The 9137-nt window shown below is 43.6% G+C and overlaps 1 protein-coding gene across 4 annotated transcripts in view; it reads right to left on the bottom strand.

The window, feature by feature from the left end:
- Window positions 1–9137, bottom strand: part of Nim1k (NIM1 serine/threonine protein kinase) — a 45475-nt gene that overhangs the window by 28266 nt on the left and 8072 nt on the right. For 2 of the 4 annotated variants that reach the window (XM_029468640.1, XM_029468638.1), the window contains exon 1: window positions 2068–2170. The exons of the other annotated variants lie outside the window; for them this stretch is intronic. The gene's annotated coding sequence lies outside the window, so the exon portion shown is untranslated. Of the gene's footprint in view, window positions 1–2067; window positions 2171–9137 lie in introns of those variants that run through there. 4 annotated transcript variants of the gene reach the window in all.

Genomic DNA, 9137 nt, shown 5'->3' on the forward strand with positions numbered 1-9137 from the left:
GGGGAGGGGAGGGGAGGGGAGATAATAAAAGTCCTGTGGTTGGTACAGATCTTGGAAGATGAAGCAAGAGATTTTCAGTCTTATAAATCCCTGGGCCCCCCACACAGAGTCTCCTTCTGCCTGTTCTTGGTGTGCATAGCTCAGTTCCCTCTTAGAAAAGGCCATGAACAGGAAGGGAGCCCTCTCCCATTTCCATACAGGACATTCTCTCAATTCATCTCACAGAAAAATATTCCTGATGTCTGCAGAAAAACAAAACAAACAAAAACCCAAACCAAACCAAATCAACCAACCAACCAAACAACAACAACAACAAAAACCCCAAAGCTGTTTTGCTTCTATAAACCAAAGAATCTATAGTTTTAAAACGCTGCTCCATGGTGGAAATGAAAAAAGAATATTCACTTTTCATCATTCACCTTATACCTGTGAGTGTTCCGAAAAACCAAGGATACACGACCCAGAAGTCACAAAGGTATAGGTAGTCACGCTGAACACAAAGAGGAAGTACATCAAACCCAAACTGCCCTTACAACTTCAAGAAGGCAGTAAATGATGCAAAGCCATTGAAGAACACAAATCGTGGCATCCAGGAGCATATGTGATCCTCCTACCTATACCTCCCAAGTGCTACCGTGCCTAACTGATGTGTCAGTGCCGGGGATTGAACCCCGGGTTTCATGCAATGTTAGGCAGACACTCTACCTACTGAGCTACATCCCTAGCCCAGACAGACTTCACTGGCAAAGAGCAAAAGAAACTGCTCTTTGAAAGGATTCTGAAGGGGCTAGAGAGAGGGTTCAGTGGTTAAGAGTCCTTTGCTACTCTTGCAGAGGGCTGGAGTTCAGATCCTAGGACCCCGTGTCAGGTAGTTCAGGACCATCTGTAACTCCAGAGGATCTGATATCATCAGATGGCTTCCTAGGGCACACACAGACACACACAGATACACACAGACACAGGGGGAGGGGAGAGAGAGAGAGAGAGGAGGGAAGAGAGAAGGGGAGGAGAGGAGGACAGGGAGGGGACGAGGGGGAGAGGGGGAGGAGGGAGAAAGAAGGACATGGAGAGGGGGAGGGGGAGGGAGAGAAGGAAGGGGAGGAAAGGAAGAGGGAGAGGGGGAAGAAGGAGAGGGGGAGAGGGAAGAAGGGCCGGGGGAAGGAGAAGGAGAGTGGGGAGGAGAGAGGAGAGAAGGGGAGGTAAAGGAGGGAGGGAGAGAGAGATTTAAAAAAATAAAATAAATCATTTAAAAGGGAATAGACCTAGCCCTTGAAGGCTGAGGCACAAAGTTCCAGGCCATCCTGAGCTACAAAGTCAGACCTCGTCTCAAAAAACAAACCAAGCCACATCAAATAAATAAAAAACCAAAAAACGACAATAACAAAAAACTTGAGGGGAAAGAGCTGTGTGTGTGTGTGTGTGTGTGTGTGTGTGTGTCTGTCTGTCTGTCTGTCTGTCTATGCCATTATTTCTCCAACTTCTGGGCATAGGCAGCCGTGCTGAGGTTTCTGTGACGGTAAAGAGAAGGCAAATGTAATTAGTGATGCTTTGCTCTCTAGTGAGGTCCCTAACCCGGGGCTGACGGAAGTAGTGATTGCACGCTGTTGGAGAGATAGTTTAGGAGCCTCCTGCCAGGGAGCCAGCAGGTTTTCCTGGCAACTCTTAGAATTGCACTGTTCCGTGGAGCTTGCTAATTGACCTGTATTTCTGACTGAAAAAATTTCCCCAAGGAGGCAAATGAAAGTAGATAATGAGGATCTCTCATCTCACAGGGCAGCGCAGGAGCAGAGCGCAGAGCCCTGGAGACTGATCCTTATTTAAAGGCAAAAGCATTTTCCGGAAGGTTGCAGCCCAGGGGCAAGCACGGGTTTCTGATAGGAATCTCCGTCCACCCAAGTTGCTTCAGCTGGCCTTTTTGGAATTAGAATTGTAAAGCTAAAGAATGCTCTGGGAGAACCGGGCTGTTATTCATTTGCATGCAGATCTGTGCATACTCAAGAAAAGGTCGAGTGTCTGTGGTGTGCAGAAAAACTTCAGCCTGTGTGAGGAGAGAGGTGAGTACTTAACTGTTCCCAGGGAAAGGAGATGGGTTAGCGTCCCGTTGTTTCGTTTCTTTTCTTTTCCTTTTTTTCTTTCTTTTTTACCATGTGGACATCTTCTATAATTGTTTTTGTTTTTATTATAATTAGCCCTTGACCTAGGGGCAAAACAAAACAAAACAACTCTATTGTTATCTGAGAACGTTTCCTGTCTCTGAAGACCACATATGTAAAAGTAACTTAGCTCTAATACAATAACTTGCCCCACCTGCCTGGAATGATGGAATCCAACACTCAAAAAAGGGAAAGTTTGGAACCTAGAAATAGATGGGCAAGAAAGGCATAGCAGGCACAATGTAGGTCACTTGGCATAACTACCAGTTGACTTTAGAGTCTTCAAATATTGGTGGTAAAAGAAAGAAAGAAATGAAGCCGGGCATAATGGAGCACACTGTAGTCCCAGCAGTTGAGAAGCAGAGGAAGGCAGATCTCTGCGATATCAAGGCCAGCCTGGTCTGCAAAGTGAGTTCTAGGACAGCTAGGGCTACATGGTGAAACAAATCCTGTCTCAGTAAATAGATAAATATATAGACGGCAGGCAGGCAGACTGATAGAGCAGTGCTTTGAATATGCTTAGCCCAGGGAGTGGCAGTATTTGGAGGTGTGGCTTTGTTAGAGGAAGTGTGTCGCTGTGGGGGCAGGCAAAGAGACCCTCCTCCTAACCACATGGACCCAGTCTTCTCCTAGACATCTTCAGATGAAGATGTGGAACTCTCAGCTCCTCCTACATGCCATGTTTGCCTGGATGCTGCCCATGCTTCCCACCTTGATGATAATGGACTGAACCTCCGAACCTGTAAGACAGACCCAATTAAATGTTGTCCTTTATAAGAGTTGCCTTGGTCATAGTGTCTGCTCACAGCAGTAAAACCCTAAGACAGACAGACAGATGGCATTTGTGGGCTCCTGTGCTCTCCTCTGAGCCCACAGGAGCAACAAGGGAGAATCATAACTATAATTAGGAATACATCTGGTAGGCTTTCTAAATTCGTTTTCTCTTGAAAGGACACAAGTACAGCGAACACTAGACTCATAATCTACACAGTACGCTACACAAGGAGTTCTTGGGGCTCCCGAATATTCAGGAGCAGACTCAGAACCATGCTTAGCCTCTGCATGGAGACTGCTCCCAGATGTTAGACTGAGGGGTAACAAGCAGCTCGATTACATTTATCAGTGGAGCAAAGCTGTGTCTCAACCAGGCTGTGGCCTTTCCTTTTGGTCTCTGACTCATTATCCCAGGATAAGGTGGCCATGTTACTTTTGTATAGGGGAATCACTAAAAAGAGGAAGAGAAGCGGGGTGGGGGACCCTGCTGACTAGTCTATTCTGAATTGGGTTTGAGTTGAAGAGCCTCTGGGTGGAGCTGTGTTACTGTTGTGTCTCTGATGAGTGTGAGGTTTTTAAATGCTGTGGAGGATTTACTCTGGGCTCCAGAGAGAAGGGTGTTGGGTGGGGAGTTTTTGCGGTGTGGTCAGAGATTGGCAGAGGGTCTGCCTAGGAGGGGCTCCTGCCACAGGTCAGGAGTGATGAGGAGGGGGGAGGAGATACCCAGATGCTGCACAGTCTTGTCTTTCCCCTCACCCAGTCCTGCAGATACCAAAGCTTCATCAACCCTTAACCTGTTACATACCCACGCCCCATCCGCCCTTCATGGGGCAGAACTGGATTCCACAACAGGTGGAGAGTCACTCCCACGAACGTAGCAGTATCTTAAGATATTCTGCCACTTGGTGGATATTTTCAATGCTTCTAAACAATCACAGACATATCGAGACCGGGGTTTATTAGACTTATTTTATGGTCGGTGATACAGTTTGTGGTGGGTTCCAAGGAGGATTGCAAAATGTCAGTCCTTTTCTCTTCCCCTGGTCAATAGTTAAGTAGTTTTGTCTCACTATGCCCGTCTCGCTGTGATGCGCTACCCACCACGGGCCCCAAATCATTGGCACCAAGACACCGTGACTATCGGAACTCTCCAAAACTGTGTGTCACAGTGAGCCTTTCATGTCACGGCTCTTTGTTATAGTAACAGAAAGCAGCACAGCACATTTAGCTTGACTTGAATTTTCGATTGCATGTGCAGTATGACACGGACAGATGGCACCTATGGGCTGTTTTCTTTTTGTGAGGTACCAGGGACTGAGGGGTGCCACAGCTTTAGGCACAATGAACATACATTCTTCCACTGAGCTATTTCCCTAGAGTTGAACACGTAAGCCTCTCAGGCTCAAACCTACCTGTGTCTACTTGGTCAAAACAGCTTGCTAACAGGCCTCCCTCCTTCCCATCTTTCTCGATTTAAGGTCACTCCCCAGATCTACCTATGTGATCATCCCAAAATGCAGATTTAAAAAAAAAAAGAATCTTTACGTATTCACTGTGTATGTGTGGAGGATGCACACATATCAAGTGTTCATGTGGAAGTCAGAAGATAACATGTAGGTCTCAGGGAGTGAACTCCCATGGGTCTTCAGGGTTGGTGGTTTAAGCGTACACCAAAGCACTTCACCAGACCCAAAATGCAGACTTTGATTTTATTTACTTCTTAGATTCAGTCTTACTCTTTCAGGCTTCTTCTGAGCACCCAGGATCCTGGCAGGGTCCCTGGATGCTGGGTGGATTGACTTGAATCGCACGGATATTTTTAAAGGTGGCATGACTCCTCAGAAGGTAGGAAAATAGATATTTCTCTCAAAAGAATATTTTTAGTATCTGAAAAGTTGAATACTATAAATAACCATTTTACGACAAAAACTTTTTTTTTTAAATAAAAGGTAAAACGTGTTTTAAAAATGCTTTTTGCTAGAAGTGCCCCTGGGCAGCTCATGTCTGGTGGGAATTTTCTGAGACACTGTGGGTTTGTTGAAATATGTCCCTCTGCCTTCCTAAGATAGGCTACCATTCCCTGAGAAGCACATCACAGATGGGTAGACATTCCTAAGGGACCATTTGCGTTGGGGGCATCAGAATGTCTGCAAACCAGCATTTGTGCCAGCCCCTAAACCACCCAAACAACCCAAGAGAGTATGAGAGGCTTCCAAGGCTAATGGTTCACACCAAGTGTAGAAAAGCCTTATTTCTTCTCAGGCTTTTATTTTTAGGATATGCTATGTTAGTTGCTTCCAGCAGATGTAACTTTATTTTTAAAGCACAGAGAATAATCTCTGCTCTGTCTTTAAGACCTTCTCTGTATGTCTTAGCTTCTCCAAACAGCTCTTTAAATATACACACCCGTAGCCTTCCCTGGGCCCTCCTCCCTGCTCCTCCAAGTTTTATATCTCTCCAGTGGAGCCAAAAGCAACACAAAGTAGCAGTAAGTAAAATCAGACTTCTAAGGCTCAAGCAACTCAGGGTCTGCCCAGGATCCCAAGGAATCCCCTCTCTTTCCGCCAAGGACCATAGACTTACAGTTGAATGTCTAGTCTGAAAGAATGGTCTGAGATCTGCCTCAACTGTGGAACTTATTCCTCAAGGTCTCATGCCAGGTCCCTTTACAATCCAGTTTCCCCAAATGGAACACACTTGCTTTTGCTTTTTCTCCCTTAGTCCGTAAGATCTCGAGTTCTCTTAAATAGCTAGTGAGTCCAATTTGTGTTGAATATTCCTGGGGATGAGGTCTGCTCTGGAGTGTGGCTGACCTAGTAGGGGTTATTCTTAAAGGAAATCAGATGATTCTCCCGGCAGCTATCAAATGCCAATTGCTCTTCAGGGACTGGTGGGACTCTATGACCACCTCCCCACCTCCTTGCTGGGATTAAGTCTGGTTTGAGCTCGCACAGGTCTTATGCACGATGTCACAATCACCAAGTGTTCAGCCACTGTCTTGCCATGTCTAGGAAACACTGTTCCATCACCCCTGGCTCTTACCATTTTTTGTCACCTCTTTCATGAAGCTCCCTGAACCCCAGGGGGAGGGATGTAATCTAGACATCCATTTAGAAGTGAACATTCTGGGCTGTAGAGATGGCTCAGCGGTTAAGAGCACTGACTGCCCTTCTGAAGGTCCTGAGTTCAAATCCCAGCACCCACATGGTGGCTCACAACTATCTGTAATGAGATCTGATGCCCTCTTATGGGGGTGTCTGAAGACAGCTACAGTGTACTTACATATAATAAATAAATAAATCTTATTTTCGGCATGTGACCCGTATACTAATAATCACCATCTACTGCAAGAAAAAACTTCTTTGATGAGGGTTGAGATATAGTAATTATTAGGACTAATTATTTAGTCCTATATTCTTTTTTTTTAAGATTCATTTATTTATTTTTATATGACTGCACTGTAGCTATCTTCAGACACATCAGAAGAAGGCATTGGATCCTATTACAGATGGCTGTGAGCCACCATGTGGTTGCTGGGAATTGAACTCAGGACCTCTGGAAGAGCAGTCAAGTGCTTTTAACTGCTGAGCTACCTCCTCTCCAGCCTATAGTCCTATATTCATTTAACAGAATAATATCGGGTTTTCCCTTAGGACCTATGAGGTAACCACAGATTCTTGATCCTGATGACAGTGTGGGTCACCATCTCATGGTGTGGGTCAGTTACTCCCAGTTCTTGTCACTCTTGCTCCAATGAGCATCCCTTGCCAGGACAGTTGTTACTGTGGCTCTGATGTTTGCAGTCAGATTAGACTGATGGTTACTTTCTTCCTCTCCTAGTCTGCAAAGCATCTTCCGGCACTGTGAAAGCTTGCCAGTATAAGGATGAAGCTCCTGGGTCAGTGCCCACTTGGTTCTTCACGTTTTATGACTCAAGCATGTGGTACCTTCAGCCAATAGAGTTTTACCTACGAGTTTTAGAGAGTTACTGAACACAGAAGCGAACTGCTTATAATATTTGAGGATCTGTGGAGATCCCACTGGCCAACAGAAAGATATCTCAGAAAGAGATAACCCGTTCCTAGTGTTGGAGTTTTTTTTCCTGGTTATTGTGAATCAAACAGCAATACGCACACATGAGCGAGTTTCTCTGTCATAGGATGTGGAGTCCAAGAACTATGCAGTTGAGCCTTGTGGCAGATCGATTTCTAGTTCTTCAAGGAACCTCCACACTGATGGCCACAGGGGCTACACTAGCTTGTGCTTCCATCAGCGTGAATAAATATTCCCATTTTCCCACATCCATGCCAGCATTTGTTTTATGGCTACTACTTCTGACCCTGGCGGTGGAGGGGGGTGGGTGAAACTCAAAGTGGTTTTAATTTCCATTTCTCTGTTGACTAAGGATATTAGCAATGTTTCTCTGCTATTTCCTACTTTATCTTTTCAGAACTCTTTTTATTTCCATGCCCTATTTTGTAACTGTTTAATTCATGTTTAGGGTTTTTTTTTAAACTTTTAAAATATATTTTAGATACTAGCCCTCTGTCATATTTTCTTCCCATTCTGTAGGCTATCTCTTCACCAGAATGAGGTGTCCTTTTGCTCTTCAGAAGCATTTTAGTATCATGTGGTCCTGTTTGTCAATTGTTGGTCTTAATGCCTGTGCTATTGGGTTCAATATATAAATTCAAGAATATTCCCTACTTTCTCCTCTGTCAGATTCAGGGTATCAGCTCTTATGTCGAGGTTCTTGACTCATAACAAGCAATGAAATAGAAGCAGTAATTAAATATCCCTAACTAAAAAATAAAAAAAATCCCAGGACTAGATGAATATAGCACAGAGTTCTACCAGGCCTAAAAAACAAACAAACAAACAAACAAACAAACAAACAAACAAATAAACAAACAAACCTTAGCAACTAATACTCCTTAAATATACCTTAAAATAGAAAAGGAAGGAAAATTTCCAAACTATTTTTATGAAGTCAGAATCCAGTATTTTTTTTTTTTTCCAGAGCTGAGGACCGAACCCAGGGCCTTGCGCTTGCTAGGCAAGCGCTCTACCACTGAGCTAAATCCCCAACCCCCAGAATCCAGTATTACTCTGATATAAAAGCCAGACAAAGCTCCAACAAAGTTATAATCTAACCTCTCTAATAAACATATATGCCAAAATGGTCAATAAAATACTTGCAAACAAAATTTAAAAGTGTACCAAGAAGATTTCCTACCACGACCTAAATCAGCTTCATCCCAGAGTTGTAGCTCAACATAAATGTAATCCACCAGATAAAGAAACCACATAGCCATCTTGTTAGATGCAGAAAATAAGCCTTTTACGCAATTCAAAAAGCCATCTATCTCTTCATGACAAAAGTCTTGTGGAGGCTAGGGATATGGAGACATCTCAGAATAATCAAGATAATTTACAAGAATAAGTATCCCTGCTAAGTCTAGAGAAACTAAAAGCATTTCCACTAAAATTAGGAAAATTATTCAAAATGCCCAGGGGAAGTACTATCTTATTATTTTGTCCTCTTTACCACCTGATGTTAATTGCTAAGTTATCTATTCTGTGCTGGACACAGTCATATATGAACGATGTTCAACCTGTCTAAAACTAGCCTTTTGTTTCATATCTTCAGTGTATCCTAGCATTTAATGGAAGCAAGGATATAGCAGGTTCCAAATGAATACTAGTAAAACGTTAACAGAAAAATAATTGAAGCATACTTCATGAGGTTTTATGAAGGAATATGCATTACTAAGTATGCATGTTCACACAGATATTTTGAGGTAGTTACTATTTTAGCTGGGCTTAAGCCTATATGATAGATTTTTATTATAATGGTGAGGAATATTGAAAGCTACTTTTATTAATCACTTACCATATACCAAGCACTGTGCCAAATATTCTTATATCATTGATTCAGTCATTGTAACAATTTCTGTAAGATAGTGACTAAGTTACTCTCCTATTGCTGCAATGAGATACCATGATCCAGGTGACTTATAAGAGAAAGTATCTAGTTGGGGGCTTGCTGGCAGTTTCAAAGGTTGAGTCCAAGAGCGTCCTGGCAGGGAGCACGGCAGCAGGCAGGCAGCATGATGCTGATGCAGTAGCTGAGAGCTCACATCTTATCCACAAGTTGGAGGGGAGAGAGGGGAGGGGACTGGGTGTGAAGTAGACTTTTTTTTTTTTTTT

This window comes from Mus caroli, chromosome 13, assembly GCF_900094665.2.
Source record: "Mus caroli chromosome 13, CAROLI_EIJ_v1.1, whole genome shotgun sequence".
Taxonomy (NCBI): Eukaryota; Metazoa; Chordata; class Mammalia; order Rodentia; family Muridae; genus Mus; species Mus caroli.